At 43.6% G+C, this 18,340-nt stretch overlaps 1 protein-coding gene across 27 annotated transcripts in view; it reads right to left on the reverse strand.

Annotated features, from left to right (window-relative positions):
• Positions 1 to 18,340, reverse strand: part of LOC110499999 (neuronal cell adhesion molecule) — a 143,279-nt gene that overhangs the window by 88,721 nt on the left and 36,218 nt on the right. For 3 of the 27 annotated variants that reach the window (XM_090212891.1, XM_090212811.1, XM_090212832.1), the window contains exon 1: positions 9,080 to 9,242. The exons of 20 other annotated variants lie outside the window; for them this stretch is intronic. The gene's annotated coding sequence lies outside the window, so the exon portion shown is untranslated. Of the gene's footprint in view, positions 1 to 9,079; positions 9,243 to 18,340 lie in introns of those variants that run through there. 4 more of the 27 variants (XM_090212864.1, XM_090212849.1, XM_090212782.1 and 1 more) reach the window with 3 other exon arrangements.

Consider the following 18,340-nt stretch of genomic DNA (forward strand, 5'->3'; position numbering starts at 1 on the left):
CAAAATTATATAGACAGGTGTGTGCCTTTCCAAATCATGTCCAATCAATTGAATTTACCACAGGTGGACTCCAGTCAAGTTGTAGAAACATCTCAAGGATGATCAATGGAAACAGGATGTACCTACTTATGTAAATAAGGTATTTCTGTTTTTTACATTTTCAAAGGAAATGGTTTTCTTTAATTAATTTTAGAATCAGGCTGTAAATGTGGAAAAACTCAAGGGGTCTGAATACTTGGTGTGAGTGTGTGTATGGTGTGAGTGTGTGTGTGGTGTGAGTGTGTGTGTATATGTGTGTGTGTGAGTGTATGGTGTGTGAGTGTGTATATGTGTGGGGCTAGCTACGTAACCGAAGGCTTTTCTGAGACTCAAGGGCTTCTCTCCAAATAACTATGTCAAGGTAAACACTAAGACACTCACTGGAATCCATATCCAAAATGATTGAAGAAGCCAATCCAATTTTGTTCCAGCAAAGCATATCGATATCAAAGAGCTGCAGAGACCCCGTGGTGATACACTGCCGTTCGTTACGCCCGGGCAAACATACACTATACGTATACAAAGGTATGTGGACACCCTTTCAAATGAGTGGATTCGCTTATTTCAGTCACACCTGTTGCTGACAGGTGTATAAAAATTGAGCAAACAGCCATGCAATCTCCATAGACAAACTTTGGTTCCAAACTGCCTCTGGAAGCAACGTCAGCACAATAACTGTTCGTCGGAAGCTTCATGAAATGGGTTTCCAGTCACACACAAGCCTAAGATCACCATGCGCAATACCAAGCGTCACCTGGAGTGGTGTAACGCTCGAGCACTGGAAATGCGTTCACTGGAGTGAAGAATCACAGGTGTCCACATACTTTTGGTCATGTAGTGTAGCTACACACTGTTTTCTTCCACATTTTCATCAGATAAATGGTAATAGGAAAGTAAACATGAAACATTCAGCCTCCTTTGAAAATATATATAATCTACAGTACCTTCTATTGTAGGAAAGAATATGTATTAAATCCTATGAGATTGTTTTACTTTGTCTATCTTGGCTGTATGAGATACCTTCGCGTAGTACTATGTGTGGTAGGTAGGAGCTTATGGATCCACCATTTATAAGTCATGATTATGAGTGTCATGGACTCATCTAACCTTCATTAATAATCATATACAGTGCCTTGCGAAAGTATTCGGCCCCCTTGAATTTTGCGACCTTTTGCCACATTTCAGGCTTCAAACATAAAGATATAAAACTGTATTTTTTTGTGAAGAATCAACAACAAGTGGGACACAATCATGAAGTGGAACGACATTTATTGGATATTTCAAACTTTTTTAACAAATCAAAAACTGAAAAATTGGGCGTGCAAAATTATTCAGCCCCCTTAAGTTAATACTTTGTAGCGCCACCTTTTGCTGCGATTACAGCTGTAAGTCGCTTGGGGTATGTCTCTATCAGTTTTGCACATCGAGAGACTGACATTTTTTCTCATTCCTCCTTGCAAAACAGCTCGAGCTCAGTGAGGTTGGATGGAGAGCATTTGTGAACAGCAGTTTTCAGTTCTTTCCACAGATTCTCGATTGGATTCAGGTCTGGACTTTGACTTGGCCATTCTAACACCTGGATATGTTTATTTTTGAACCATTCCATTGTAGATTTTACTTTATGTTTTGCATCATTGTCTTGTTGGAAGACAATCTCCGTCCCAGTCTCAAGTCTTTTGCAGACTCCATCAGGTTTTCTTCCAGAATGGTCCTGTATTTGGCTCCATCCATCTTCCCATCAATTTTAACCATCTTCCCTGTCCCTGCTGAAGAAAAGCAGGCCCAAACCATGATGCTGCCACCACCATGTTTGACAGTGGGGATGGTGTGTTCAGGGTGATGAGCTGTGTTGCTTTTATGCCAAACATAACGTTTTGCATTGTTGCCAAAAAGTTCAATTTTGGTTTCATCTGACCAGAGCACCTTCTTCCACATGTTTGGTGTGTCTCCCAGGTGGCTTGTGGCAAACTTTAAACAACACTTTTTATGGATATCTTTAAGAAATGGCTTTCTTCTTGCCACTCTTCCATAAAGGCCAGATTTGTGCAATATACAACTGATTGTTGTCCTATGGACAGAGTCTCCCACCTCAGCTGTAGATCTCTGCAGTACATCCAGAGTGATCATGGGCCTCTTGGCTGCATCTCTGATCAGTCTTCTCCTTGTATGAGCTGAAAGTTTAGAGGGACGGCCAGGTCTTGGTAGATTTGCAGTGGTCTGATACTCCTTCCATTTCAATATTATCGCTTGCACAGTGCTCCTTGGGATGTTTAAAGCTTGGGAAATCTTTTTGTATCCAAATCCGGCTTTAAACTTCTTCACAACAGTATCTCGGACCTGCCTGGTGTGTTCCTTGTTCTTCATGATGCTCTCTGCGCTTTTAACGGACCTCTGAGACTATCACAGTGCAGGTGCATTCATACGGAGACTTGATTACACACAGGTGGATTGTATTTATCATCATTAGTCATTTAGGTCAACATTGGATCATTCAGAGATCCTCACTGAACTTCTGGAGAGAGTTTGCTGCACTGAAAGTAAAGGGGCTGAATAATTTTGCACGCCCAATTTTTCAGTTTTTGATTTGTTAAAAAAGTTTGAAATATCCAATAAATGTCGTTCCACTTCATGATTGTGTCCCACTTGTTGTTGATTGTTGACAAAAAAATCCAGTTTTATATCTTTATGTTTGAAGCCTGAAATGTGGCAAAAGGTCGCAAAGTTCAAGGGGGCCGAATACTTTCGCAAGGCACTGTAACAACCTCTGAATCCACTGAACCACAGAATCTCAGAGCTTGAACAGACAGACAGACAGAGGTTGGCAGGCGGCTAGCTAGCAGACCTGGGTTCAGTACCAGTATTTGATCTGTGTTTGATTGAGCTTTAAACTGAACGACAGCCAGTCCGGCAGCTTTAGGCTAGACAGACACCACATCCAGCTGACCTCAGGTCTGTCTCTCCACCTCCACCGCTGCCACGGTGTTTGAGACGGAGCTGAAGGTAAGTGGAACAGAAATGGACGGACGGACGGACGGACGGACGGACGGACGGACGGACAGACAGGACAGTGGGGGACAGGAGGAGTGGGTACAAAGGAGGACTAGTGGGCTACAAAATGTTTCATAGGGAGAGGCACAATGCATAGAATACTCCTGTGCCAAAAGCACTCTGTTGGGAAGAGAGTGGTGCTAGCAGCACTTCCAAGGGAGAAACACAATGCCGGGAGTAGTTCAGAGCATAAACCACTCTGTTCCCATTTTAAATCACTCCCCCAAACTGCAACAACATTCTGCCATTATCCTACCAGCATGCAATCACTGTGTGAACTGAATGGCAATAACTAAGACACCACTTTTTTTTTGTTCTACATGGGAAATCTGTGTGCCAGAAGCACCCACTCAAACGCTCTCCCACTTCAGTTCTAAACCTCCTAAACACCGCATTACCATATTCCCACCATCCTGCTTTTACACTACCTGCAGAAGAGCAATTACTATGACACAAGCTCTCTCTCTCTCTCTCTCTCTCTCTACAATGTGAGAATGCATACTCAACTGCAGTAAGGGTAGTGCCAGAGAGGAAGACAAAGAGTATCCTGCTATGGCAAATCGTGATGTTAAGACACTGATGCCCTTTGCAACCACGTACCTATGTGAGAATGGATTCTCGGCCCTCACTTGCATGAAAACGTAATACAGGCACAGACTGTGTGTGGACAATGATTTAAAACTGAGATTCTCTCCAATACAACCCAACATTGCAGAGTTATGTGCACCTTTCAAGCACACCCTTCTCATTAACCTGTGGTGAATTATTCACAATTGTCGATGAACGAATAAGGTTTTATATGTAAGATGGTTAAATAAAGAGCAAAATGATTGATTATTATTATATTATTATTTGTGCCCTGGTTCCTATAAGAGCTCTTTGTCACTTCCCACAAGCCGGGTTGTGACAAAAACTCACACCCATTCTTATGTTTAATAACCCTGGTGCTACAGGGGGTACGCAGCTGGAGGTTGAATATTTGAAGGGGTACGGGACTATAAAAAGTTTGGGAACCACTGCCGTAGAGCACACAAAAAACGATACATACTTCGGCCTAAACATCAGCGCCACAGGTAACTTCCACAAAGCTGTGAACGATCTGAGAGACAAGGCAAGAAGAGCCTTCTATGCCATCAAAAGGAACATCAAATTTGACACACCAATTAGGATCTGGCAAAAAAATACTTGAATCAGTTATAGAACCCATTGCCCTTTATGGTTGTGAGGTCTGGGGTCCGCTCACCAACCAAGAATTCACAAAATGGGACTCTGCATGCAGAATTCTGCAAAAAATATCCTCTGTGTACAACGTAAAACACCAAATAATGCATGCAGAGCAGAATTAGGTCGATACCCACTAATTATCAAAATCCAGAAAAGAGCCATTAAATTTTACAACCACCTAAAAGGAAGTGATTCCCAAACCTTCCATAACAAAGCCATCACCTACAGAGAGATGAACCTGGAGAAGAGTCCGCTAAGCAAGCTGGTCCTGGTGCTCTGTTCACAAACACAAACAGACCCCACAGAGCCACAGGACATCAACACAATTACCTAACCAAACCATGAGAAAACAAAAAGATAATTACTTGACACATTGGAAAGAATTTACAAAAAAAACAGAGCAAACTAGATGCTATTTGGCCCTCAACAGAGTGTACACAGTGGCAGAATACCTGACCACTGTTACTGACCCAAAATTAAGGAAATCTTTGACTGTGTACAGACTCAGTGAGCAAAGCCCTGCTATTGAGAAAGTCTGCCAAAGGCAGACCTGGCTCTCAAGAGAAGACAGGCTACGTGCACACTGCTCACAAAATGAGGTGGAAACTGAGCTGCACTTCCTAACCTCCTGCCAAATGTATGACCATAGAGACACATTTTCCTCAGATTACCCATACCCACAAAGAATTCGAAAACAAAACTAATTTTGATAAACTTCCATATCTATTGGGTAAAATACCACAGTGTGCAATAACAGCAGCAAGATTTGTGACCTGTTGCCACAAGAAAAGGGCAACCAGTGAAGAACAAACACCATTGCAAATACAACCTATATTTATGTTTAGAGAGAAAGGTTAGAGAGAGGCAGGCAGAGAGAGAGAGAGGCAGGCAGAGAGAGAGAGGCAGAGATGTAGAGAGACAGAGGCAGAAAGACTGAGAGAGGAACAGAAAGACAGAGAGACAGACGAGATAGACAGAGGAAGAGAGAGATAGCAAAGCAGAGCGACGCAAAGAGAGACAGAGAAGCAGAGAGAGGGGCAGAGAGAGAGAGAGAGAGAGAGAGAGAGAGAGAGAGAGAAAGAGAGGGAGAGAGAGACGCCACACTTTCTTAATGAGAGTGTTGTGTTAGTTTTTTTTCAAGGCTGTGTGTTTCCTAAAGATGTCGGATCTTAATTTTACCCCTTTTACATTGTATACAAACACAGCTGGAAGCAATGTTGGTATACAATGCACACTGTAATTACATTGTACATTGTGTAGGCTACACAACCAAGTCTCACAGTCTCATGTCAGATTTAGACGTCATCCATGTTTCTCGAACGTCAAATTTCGAAGTTATTACGAATGTCAAAGTAAGGTTAGATTTTAACTCAGATTTTTTAAGGTTAGGGTTAAGTTTAGGCATTAACTCAGAATGGTTAAGGTTAGGGTTAAGTTTAGGCATTAACTCAGAATGGTTAAGGTTAGGGTTAAGTTTAGGCATTAACTCAGAATGGTTAAGGTTAGGGTTAAGTTTAGGCATTAACTCAGAATGGTTAAGGTTAGGGTTAAGTTTAGGCATTAACTCAGAATGGTTAAGGTTAGGGTTAAGTTTAGGCATTAACTCAGAATGGTTAAGGTTAGGGTTAAGGTCAGGTAGAATCACCACTTTATTTTAAGAATTATTTATTTCAGCTTTTATTTCTTTCATCACATTCCCAGCAGGTCAGAAGTTTACATACACTCAATTAGTATTTGGTAGCATTGCCTTTAAATGGTTTAACTTTGGTCAAACGTTTCGGGTAGCCTTCCACAAGCTTCCCACAATAAGTTGGGTGAATTTTGGCCCATTCCTCCTGACAGAGCTGGTGTAACTGAGTCAGGTTGGTAGGTCTCCTTGCTCACACACGCTTTTTCAGTTCTGCCGCCCACACATTTTCTATAGGCTTGAGGTCAGGGCTTTGTGATGGCCACTCCAATACCTTGACTTTGTTGTCCTTAAGCCATTTTGCCACAACTTTGGAAGTATGCTTGGGGTCATTGTCCATTTGGAAGACCCATTTGCGACCAAGCTTCAACTTCCTGACTGATGTCTTGAGATGTTGCTTCAATATATCCACATCATTTTCCTTTCCTCATGATGCCATCTATTTTGTGAAGTGCACCAGTCCCTCCTGCAGCAAAGCACCCCCACAACATGATGCTGCCACCCCCGTGCGTCACGGTTGGGATGGTGTTCTTCAGCTTGCAAGCCTCCCCCTTTTTCATCCAAACATAACGATGGTCATTATGGCCAAACAGTTCTATTTTTGTTTCATCAGACCAGAGGACATTTCTCCAAAAAAGTACAATTTTTGTCCCCATGGGCAGTTGCAAACCGTAGTCTGGCTTCTTATTGCGGTTTTGGAGCAGTGGGTTCTTCCTTGGTGAGCGGCCTTTCAGGTTAAAAAAATAAATACAAAATATGTTGATATATAGGACTCGTTTTACTGTGGATATAGATACTTTTGTACCTGTTGACTCCAACATCTTCACTCCAAGGTCCTTTGCTGTTCTTCTGGGATTCATTTGCACTTTCGTACCAAAGTACGTTCATCTCTAGGAGACAGAACGCGTCTCCTTCCTGAGCGGTATGACAGCTGCGTTGTCCCATGGTGTTTATACTTGCATGCTATTGTTTGTACAGATGAACGTGGTACCTTCAGGCGTTTGGAAATTGCTCCCAAGGATGAACCAGACTTGTGGAGGTCTCCAATGTATTTTCTGAGGTCTTGCTGATTTCTTTTGGTTTTCCCATGATGTCAAGCAAAGAGGCAGTGAGTTTGAAGGTAGGCCTTGAAATACATCCACAGGTACACCTCCAATTGACTCAAACAATGTCAGAAGCTGCATTAGAGAGTGAGAGAGAGGAGGCTGGTAATGATACTGTGTTAGAGAGAGCGAGGTATCTGCTTCTTCACACTGATATTACTTCTCTCATTAGAAACCCTGGAGTCTGAGTGCTGTAGTGTTGCAGACATACTCTGAGAAGCTTCTAGTTGAAACAAATATATATCTTGTGTTATTAAGCTACTGCATATTAAACAACAGTTGTCGATTAGTATGGCTGCATGTTGCAGCGATAGGACCTAGGCCTAGTGTGTGTTGCGAGAGAGGAAACAATTTTCATAGAAAACCCTGATCCCCCACATGGAGAGAAAGCGAACTGCTCTTTTTCAGGGACTCACAAAGCTCATTTGAATTTAGTGATCCAGTAGGAAAATGTTCTGCGACAAAAGAGTGATCAAGTTAAGAATTGAATCTGCATCAAAGAACAACAGAGAGGAGATGAGATCAGAGTGTGATCAGAGCGTGAAGAAGCAGATACCTCTCTCTCTCTAATACAATATCATTACCAGCCTCCTCTCTCTCTCTCTAACACAGTATCATAATTAGCCTCCTCTCTCTCTAACACAGTATCATTACCAACCTCCCCTCTCTCTCCAACACAGTATAATTACCAACCTCTCTCTCTCTCTCTCTAACACAGTACCATAATCAGCCTCCTCTCTCTCTCTAACACAGTATCATAATCAGCCTCCTCTCTCTCTCTCTCTCTCTAACACAGTATCATTACCAACCTCCCCCCTCTCTCTCTAACACAGTATAATTACCAACCTCACCTCTCTCTCTCTAACACAGTATCATAATCAGCCTCCTCTCTCTCTCTAACATAGTATCATAATCAGCCTCCTCTCTCTCTCTTTCTAACACAGTATCATTACCAACCTCCCCGCTCTCTCTAACACAGTATAATTACCAACCTCCTCTCTCTCTCTCTCTCTCTTTCTCTCTCTCTCTCTCTCTAACACAGTATCATAAATCAGCCTCCTCTCTCTCGCTCTAACACAGTATAATTACCAACCTCCCCCCCTCTCTCTCTCTCTCTCAAACACAGTATCATAAATCAGCCTCCTCTCTCTCGCTCTAACACAGTATAATTACCAACCCCCCCTCTCTCTCTCTCTCTCTAACACAGTATCATAAATCAGCCTCCTCTCTCTCGCTCTAACACAGTATCATTACCAACCTTCCCTCTCTCTCTCTAACACAGTACCATATTCAGCCTCAGCCACAGTATCATTACCAGCCAAAGAGGACAAGAAAGAATTGTATCCATCACACTTTCATTCATGAATTTACATTAAGGGAGCGTGACTCCATAACTCAGAGCTACGAGTGTTTCTCTCCCACACTACCCTCCATCATCATCATAATAATAATGAGTTGATATTCAGCAACAACAACAAAAGAAAACAATGACATATTGATATGCTGCTTGTGGAAATCCAGGGTATTCAGAATCCTAATGACACCGTGAAAAACTCAGAGAAGAAAACATTATGCCAAGCACAGACTACTAACTCAAAGCATACAGAATGTACTCAAGCAATCTGTGTTTTCAATAGATGTTTTCAATAGATAACATTACAGTTATATGGCCCCAAAGGCCCCACGAACCCGCTGAGGTTAGATTACATTGACTCACTGCTGCTACTGTTTATCTATCCTGTTGCTTAGGCACTTTATTTCTAGATATATTTACATATCTAGCTCAAATATCTCGTACCCCTGCACATCGACTCGGTACGACTACATTTATTATTACATGTTATTACTTTTCTATTATTTCTCTATTTTGTTTCTCTCTGTATTGTTGGGAAGGACCCCGTAAGTAAACATTTTCACTGCTCGTCTACACCTGTTGTTTTACCAAGAATGTGAACAATAACATTAGATTTCACATTACCTGTCTCTCTGCTGCGGTCTGCAAGAACAACTCTTCCCAGAGAGTGTGTGTGTGTGTGTGTGTCCGATGTGTGTGTGTGTGTGTGTGTGTGTGAAAGAGCAAAGATCCCAGTGGCTGTGTATACCGCGTTGTGTATGTCTGGTGGAACTAACACTGCTAGAGTAACAGTGAGAGCGAGGGGGCATGTTTCACAGACACACCCACCTCCGCCTCGCCTCCTCCTCCTCCTCAAACCTGTCCCCCTCCCTGACCCTCCTCCCTCCCTCCCTCCTCCCTCCCTCCCTACCTCCCTCCTACTCTCACAGTGGGATTAAAACAACCCTTTGTCTCTCTACAATAGGGGTTAAACATTTCCTGGTATCAAATGAATGCTGCTAGAATACACTGAGTTGCAGGGTTTTTTAAGCCAATTCCTTTATCCTTTAAATTCTGGCAAAATATTTTTGGGATGAAACATCACACATGCCTGTCAGATAATTTGAAGACAAGAAGACAATATTCATGAATTTATCATGCAAAGCAAATGCCTCCCGAGTGGTGCAGCTGTCTAAGTCTTGAGGCGTCACTACAGAACCAGGTTCGATCCCAGGCTGTGTCACAACCGGCCGTGACCGGGAGTCCCATAAGGTGTCGCTCAATTGGCCCAGCGTTGTCTGGGTTAGGGGAGGGTTTGGCCGTGGGGGTTTACTTGGCTCATCGCACTCTAGCGACTCCTTGTGTTGGGCTGGGCGCCTGCAAGCTGGACTTCAGTTGTCAGTTGAACGGTGTTTCCTCTGACACATTGGTGCGACTGGTTTCCTGGTTAAGAGGGCGGGTATTAAGAAGAGCAGTTTGGCAGGTCATGTTAGGGAGGATGCATGACTCGACCTTCGCCTCTCCTGAGCCCGTTGGGGAGTTGCAGCAATGAGACAAGATCATAATTGGATATCACGATTTGGGGAGAAAGAAATTAAATAAATGTTGGATGCACTGACAGTCAGTCAGTGCATATTTCTGTCACCAACCAACAGGAAACAGCTTCCTCAAATCCCCTCCTGTTGTTCTAGCTAACTGTAAAAGTACCTGCTATAGCTATACAGTACTTCAACAAGATAGAAGAAAATAGCCAGAGGCAAAAATGAACAACTTCCTTCCATTCTAATCCAATCATCCAATCTGAAGACAGCCTACAGAGGAAGTGGTCACCTAAACTCAACAGATGGCCCATCCTATGACATCTAATCTACTTGATTTAGCCAACAGGAAGTTTATTCCCTACTCCTCTCACAGTGGTATTATTGCCCACTCCTCTCACAGTGGTATTATTGCAGCCATTTATAAGAATAGGTTTGAAAAAGCCTTTTGAAGTTCGTTAGCTATGGTTGCAGCAGGCAACAATGGCAAGGAGCGCTCCCTTTGAAAGAGTCACTATTCTGTGTCCTCCCCAACCCAGAATAACACTCCTCCCTTCACAAAAGCAGTGAAAATGCAACATAATCTGTCTCAAAGCTCACTGTCCGACAGCCAGGAACAATGATTTCGGGTTCTGAACTGAAGTGAACAAATGGCGCCTATAATTTAGTTTTTCACCACCACTCTCACAACTCAACATCTCTCTCAAGTGATTACTCTCTATCTGTGTGTTTCTCTCTCTCAAGTGATTACTCTCTCTAAAGGGATTACTCTCTATCTGTGTGTGTTTCTCTCTCTCAAGTGATTACTCTCTCTCTAAAGTGATTACTCTCTCTAAAGTGATTACTCTCTGTGTGTGTTTCTCTCTCTCAAGTGATTACTCTCTCTCTAAAGTGATTACTCTCTCCAAAGTGATTACTCTCTCTAAAGTGATTACTCTCTCTCTCAAGTGATTACTCACTCTCTCAAGTGATTACTCTCTATCTGTGTGTGTTTCTCTCTCTCAAGTGATTACTCTCTCTCGCAAGTGATTACTCTCTCTCAAGTGATTACTGTCTCTAAAGTGATTACTCTCTCTCAAGTGATTACTCTCTCGCTCTCAAGTGATTACTCACTCTCTCAAGTGATTACTCTCTCTCAAGTGATTACTCACTCTCTCAAGTGATTACTCTCTCTCTCTCAAGTGATTACTCACTCTCTCAAGTGATTACTCTCTCTCTCTCAAGTGATTACTCTCTATCTCTCTCTCTATGTCTTTCTCTCTCTCTGTCTCAATTGATCACTCTCTTTCTCTCTCTGTATCGCTCTCTCTGTCTCTATGTGTGTGTGTGTGTGTGTGTGTGTGTGTGTGTGTGTGTGTGTGTGTGTGTGTGTGTGTGTGTGTGTGTGTGTGTCTCTCTCTCTCTGTTCCTTTCTCTCTCCATTGTTGTTCCTAGCTTCTATGTTGGGTTAGGAGACGGCTATATTGGCTGGATAGTGGAAAGTGGATAGCCATAGGAATCCACTTCTCTATGGAGGGAGCATTGCCAATGGCTTCATTACCCGATCACTGTTGCATGTCATTGCTAACAGCATATCAGTTCTACCATATTCCCATATAACCATTAGCCTTCCGTTTTTCCCTGCTTCACCGCACTGGAATGTATCTGTACCCCATTATAAACTGGGTGGTTCGAGCCCTGAATGCTGATTGGCTGACAGCCATGGTATATCAGACCGTATATCACGGGTATGACAAAACATTTATTTTTACTGCTCTAATTACGTTGGTAACCAGTTTATAATAGCAATAAGGCACCTCGGAGGTTTGTGGTATATGGCCAATATACCACAGCTAAGGGCTGTGTCCAGGCACTCCGCGTTGCGTCGTGCATAAGAACAGCCCTTAGCCTTGGTATATTGGCCATATACCACACCACCTGGAGCCTTGTTGCTTAATTATATTGTTTGATAATAGTACCCTGATGCTGCGGTAGGATTGCCTACAGGTTTTCACTGCTTCCCTGGTCATCAAGAAGAGATACAAAAGCAATGCACTGGAATGTAGAGCTATATACAGTATACCACTATGATTTATACCATATCTATATCATATTTTATTATCTATACCATACGATCTCTTCCACATTTTACTTCACATTTCAAATAGCTTCATACTGCACTAGGACTGCCTGTAGGTTTCCATCGCGTCACTGATTATCAAGATATCTGAAACCAATGCTTTGTATTGAAATGTAACAGTTTTATTACAAGTTCCTAACACAGCATATAACACACCATACATTTCCCTGTATATATTTTCCCAGAATCTCACTTCTCTGCATGGCATCCCATTAGCGTAGAATATTTTATAAATAAAAGCATTATTCATTTATTCCTGTGTCCAGAGTCTCCTGACAACTTTCAGAAAGATGATTGATAGTTGTGAGGTTTGGGTTGTGCTATGAAATGAATTGAAAGGCCATACTTCATTGAGTATATGCCTGGTGATTGAGCAGGTCTAATAGGCATTATGTCTGCACACTGACTCTGTTGAGCACAGACTCTGGGAGGACCCTGAAGGCCCATTGGCTCCCTGAGACTCACACTGTGTTGCCGTGGGCACCCTCCCTGGGCTTTGTCACAGAAGCAATGGAAGGACAATATTTCAATGGCAACTGGTGCATATTTCAATGGCAACTTTTAACCGAACAAAGTTCAGGCATGCGATCGGGCAGGCTGGAGTCGTTTTAACAGGAATGATGTGTGTGGGGTGTGTGTGTGGGGTGTGTGTGGGGGGGTGCGCGCGCGTGCATGCCTGCGTTGGATAGAGGAGAGGTTTCCTATGGGGTTCTCTCTATTCAGAGTAGAGAATACGGGGCTTGGTTCTCTCAAGGGGATTGTAGCGGGGGGGGGGGGGGGGGGGGGCACTTGTTGAAATGCTTCAGTGTTGTCAATCGAAGACAGAAACAACAAGTGATTTAGGGATTCTTACCTCTCTTTTTAGATGAATTGTTGCTTCTTATGGTTGTTGCAGTGTTTATTTACATTGTACAAACAAACAGCGTAGTAAAATAACCACATAATGTAATCGTTTTAGATAGCTTTCCTCATAGAGCACTTGTGTTGTTAGTTAGATGTTTGCCATTTATATTACATCAAGTATTACTGAATTAACACCACATTAAAGCGATAAAACATACATTACTGTGTATCTCAAGGTGTAATCATACCCTTTTTTGTCTTATAAAGCTAACCCTTGTTAACTTTAGTTAAACTCTCCCCGTTCAATGACTATGGTGATGTCTAATTTCTACGATTGATGAATCCACTGTCAACAACAATCCCTCCAATGACAATAATTACCTTAGTTTGAGAAGGTTATCTGGTGAACAGTAATTGTCTGTACGTTGGCAGAAATGTCAGCTTTAGAATTACACACAGTTACATATAATTGATGACTTAGGGCTGTGGTTCGGCGCAGGAACAATGGGCAAGACAATGAGGTAGAGTTGTTAAGGGAATTGACATGAATTTCAGAAAGAGGCCCGTCGGGATGGCATCGACCTCTCTAAGGGCTATTTAAATCTGAACAAGTCTTCTGTCCCTGCCTCCACATACACAGAAACACATGCAAAGGTGCGTGCAATAGCATGCACGCAGGCGTACACACACACAGAGATGCAGGCGAGCGCAAACACACACACACACACACACACACAGCGGTAGAATAGGTCTGATTGGTTCCCATGGTGCTATGAGGTTCACTGTCAGAGATGGAGTGTTAACATGTCGCAGACAAGAGGGAGAGAGAGATGGAGAGCACAGACTCTAGGAGGAGGAGAGAGACAGGGGGGGGAGAGAGAGATAAAGAGAGAGAGAGTGGGGGGGAGAGAGAGATGGAGAGCACAGACTCTGGGAGGAGGAGAGAGACAGAGGGGGGCTATAGAGAGAGAAGGAGAGAGAGAGTGGGGGGGAGAGAGAGAAGGAGAGAGGGTGCAGGCAGTAAAACATGAACAACACGCAGTTCCTTTTGAATAGAAAAGGTTTACACCCCACAGCCAGCAGACTAACCACTGAGGTTAAGGGCCTGTATTGTTCTGTATCGTTTTTCTCTCTTTTACTCAAATAGACTGGTTAACAAGAACTCCGACAAGGACTGGAAGGACTGGAGTCCTTCAAACCAGAAGGCAAATTTGCCAACCAGTTTCTGTGTTTGTTAAGTTTTAATGTAACGTTTAGATGAAAGCAAATTTGCTATCTGTACTCTGGCAACCCTCTCAATTGGATGATATGATATTACTAGTAGCTCATATAAACATAGATTTTTAGAATGAGAACTATCACTGCCAACCTGTCTTGGTTAACTAACAGAACAACATTATTGGCTTTCCAAAGTGCCAGCCCTTTATAAGATTCTCAGTAGGACCTCCACCACAGGGACTGGGTCACTTGCCAACATTATGGGCAGCCAGTATGTGGCAATATGGCTGACATTCATATGGTAATGGCATGAGATGAGAATGACCCTGGAAGCTACACTATCGACATTTTTAGTCAGATTGAATGAGAGCATTATACAACTGTAGGAAAAACGGTCAAAGATTAGCCTGCCTGGGGTGACAATGACCACAGGAGCTGGCAAAAAGATCTGAGACCAGGCTACTAAAATAATGGTTCCCATAGAAGTAAACAACGCACAGAAAATGTGGATATTCTAGTTGATATTTTGTCTTGTACAGTACAGTATCTTTGTCCTCAGATCTTGAGAGAGACCACAGCTGAAGAGACACAGGGGATATAAAAGTGTTCCAAGTGATTTCTGCAGTACCATGAAGACCATGGGAGAGAGGGAACACACACACACTTCTGCCGTAGCACACAGTGCAGAGGGGAAAGAGCCTGCTGTGCTGTGTGAGGCCCCTGTTCTACATGCTACCATAAGAAGATCAGCCCTGGTCTAGTGAGCGCAGCTGTGTGTGTGTGTGTGTGTGTGTGTGTGTGTGTGTGTGTGTGTGTGTGTGTGTGTGTGTGTGTGTGTGTGTGTGTGTGTGTGTGTGTGTGTGTGTGTGTGTGTGTGTGTGTGTGTGTGTGTGTGTGTGTGTGTGTGTGTGTGTGTGTGTGTGTGTGTGTGTGTGTGTGTACAATACAGAAGGTCTACAGAGTAACTTTCCACAAGAGTCCAATGTTCCTTTACTGGGCTGTGTGCGATCGATTCTACCTAGCGAGCATCACCCAGCCTGTTGATTAACCATCATCAGAGACAAACACTGGTCTACAACCGTATATACTAGAGAGGATACTGACACGAACACCTCTCACACACACACACACACACACACACACACACACACACACACCCCCCTCAGTAGAAGCCCTTTAGCACTCACACATTACATCTCTTCATTCACATTAGAGTGGCTGGCTAATTGGCTTGGCTGTATAAACTGGGAGGCTGTATAAACTGGGGGGCTGTTTAAACTGGGAGGCTGTATAAACTGGGAGGCTGTATAAACTGGGAGGCTGTATAAACTGGGAGGCTGTATAAACTGGGAGGCTGTATAAACTGGGAGGCTGTATAAACCGGGAGGCTGTATAAACCGGGGTATAAACCGGGAGGCTGAATAAACCGGGAGGCTGTATAAACCGGGAGGCTGTATAAACCGGGAGGCTGTATAAACCGGGAGGCTGTATAAACCGGGAGGCTGTATAAACCGGGAGGCTGCATAAACCGGGAGGCTGTATAAACCGGGAGGCTGTATAAACTGGGAGGCTGTATAAACCGGGAGGCTGTATAAACCGGGAGGCTGTATAAACCGGGAGGCTGTATAAACCGGGAGGCTGTATAAACCGGGAGGCTGTATAAACTGGGAGGCTGTATGAACCGGGAGGCTGTATAAACCGGGAGGCTGTATAAATCGGGAGGCTGTATAAACTGGGAGGCTGTATAAACTGGGAGGCTGTATAAACCGGGAGGCTGTATAAACCGGGAGGCTGTATAAACTGGGAGGCTGCATAAACCGGGAGGCTGTATAAACCGGGAGGCTGTATAAACCGGGAGGCTGTATAAATCGGGAGGCTGTATAAACTGGGAGGCTGTATAAACCGGGAGGCTGCATAAACCGGGAGGCTGTATAAACCGGGAGGCTGTATAAACTGGGAGGCTGTATAAACTGGGAGGCTGTATAAACCGGGAGGCTGTATAAACCGGGAGGCTGTATAAACCGGGAGGCTGTATAAATCGGGAGGCTGTATAAACTGGGAGGCTGTATAAACCGGGAGGCTGTATAAATCGGGAGGCTGTATAAACTGGGAGGCTGTATAAACTGGGAGGCTGTATAAACCGGGAGGCTGTATAAACCGGGAGGCTGTATAAACTGGGAGGCTGCATAAACCGGGAGGCTGTATAAACCGGGAGGCTGTATAAACCGGGAGGCTGTATAAACCGGGAGGCTGTATAAACCGGGAGGCTGTATAAATCGGGAGGCTGTATAAACTGGGAGGCTGTATAAACCGGGAGGCTGTATAAACTGGGAGGCTGTATAAACTGGGAGGCTGTATAAACCGGGAGGCTGTATAAACTGGGAGGCTGTATAAACTGGGAGGCTGTATAAACTGGGAGGCTGTATAAACTGGGAGGCTGTATAAACTACAACAGGAGCTGTACCAGCTGAAGGTGACCCAGGTTGCATGGTGGAGCTTTATCATGAAGCACGAGGCCATGTTGAAGAGTGTGTTGTTACAGCGGGAAGGAAATTACTTCTCCTCTCCTCCTCTTCATCTTCTCTTCTTTCTCAGTCACACTGAGAGGCTAGCTCTGACACCACCCGTCTCCTCTCCTTACCACGCCCCCCAACATTTTAAGGAACCCACACACACACACGCACACACACACACACGCGCACACACACACACACACACACACACACACACACACACACAAAATCATTGTGTGCGTATGCAAGGTGACGCACTAAAACTCCTGTATAAATGGCATGCATTCAGTGAAAGGTCATTCATTACCTGTGTAACCTTGGGAACTGAGCAGGACTATTCAGACTGCGTAGCTGGAATCCTAATGGAGTTTTGATCTACTTGAAAATGGAACCTTTCTGACCCCCCAAACTGGTAAAGGATACTAATCAGCACAGCAGCCAGTGAACCTTTAAAGAGTCAGAGAATAACTAATCATTTTTGGTCCTTGAAAAGGGCTTTTTAAATCCTTGTTTATTCTAATTAAAAGTACTCTACCACACACACCGTACAGAAGGCACACACTTCAGATGCTAAAACAAAGCAGATGGTCAACAACTGCCAAGAGCAAGATTATAATAAGGAGTCTAACCATCAGTATTGCAGCAAATGCACAATATCTACAGTGTGCCTTCGGAAAGTATTGAGACCCCTTGACTTTTTCCACATTTTGTTACATTACAGCCATATTCTAAAATGTATTGAATTGTATTTTCCCTTGTAAATATACACACAATACCCCATAACGACAAAGCAAAAACAGGTTTTTATAAATGTTTGCACCTTTATTACAAAGAAAAAACTGAAATATCACATTTACATAGGTATTCAGACCCTTTACTCAGTACTTTGTTGAAGCACCTTTGGCAGCGATTACAGCATCGAGTCTTCTTGGTTATGATGCTACAAGCTTGGCACACCTGTATTTCGGGAGTTTCTCCCATTCTTCTCCGCAGATCCTCTCAAGCTCTGTCAGGTTGGATGGGGAGCGTCTCTGCACAGCTATTTTCAGGTCTCTCCAGAGATGTTCAATCTGGTTCAAGTCCAGGCTCTTGCTGGGCCACTCAAAGACATTCAGAGACCGAAGCCACTCCTGCGTTGTCTTGCCTGGGTGCTTAGGGTCTTTGTCCTATTGAAAGGTGAACCTTCGCCCAAGTCTGAGGTCCTGAGTGCTCTTGAGCAGGTTTTCATCAAGGATCTCTCTGAACTTTGCTCTGTTCCGATCCTGACTAGTCCCCCCGTCCCTGCCGCTGAAAAACATCACCACAGCATGATGCTGCCACCACCATGCTTCACCTTTAAAATCAAATCAAATCCAATTGTATTAGTCACATGCGCCGAATACACAGACGTAGACCTTACAGTGAAATGCTTACTTACGAGCCCCTAAAAAATACAGATAAGAATAAGAGATAAAAGTAACAAGTAATTAAAGAGCAGCAGTGAAATAACAATAACAACACTATATACAGGGAGGTACCGATACAGAGTCAGTGTGCGGGGGCACCGGTTAGTTGATGTAGTATGTAGAGTTATTAAAGTGACTATGCATAAATTACAACAGAGAGTAGCAGTGGTGTAAAGAGGGGGTGAGGGAGAGGCACTGCAAATAGTCTGGGTAGCCATTTGACTAGATGT

Source organism: Oncorhynchus mykiss, chromosome 2 (genome assembly GCF_057628025.1).
Source record: "Oncorhynchus mykiss isolate SJ-2025 chromosome 2, ASM5762802v1, whole genome shotgun sequence".
NCBI classification, from domain to species: domain Eukaryota; kingdom Metazoa; phylum Chordata; class Actinopteri; order Salmoniformes; family Salmonidae; genus Oncorhynchus; species Oncorhynchus mykiss.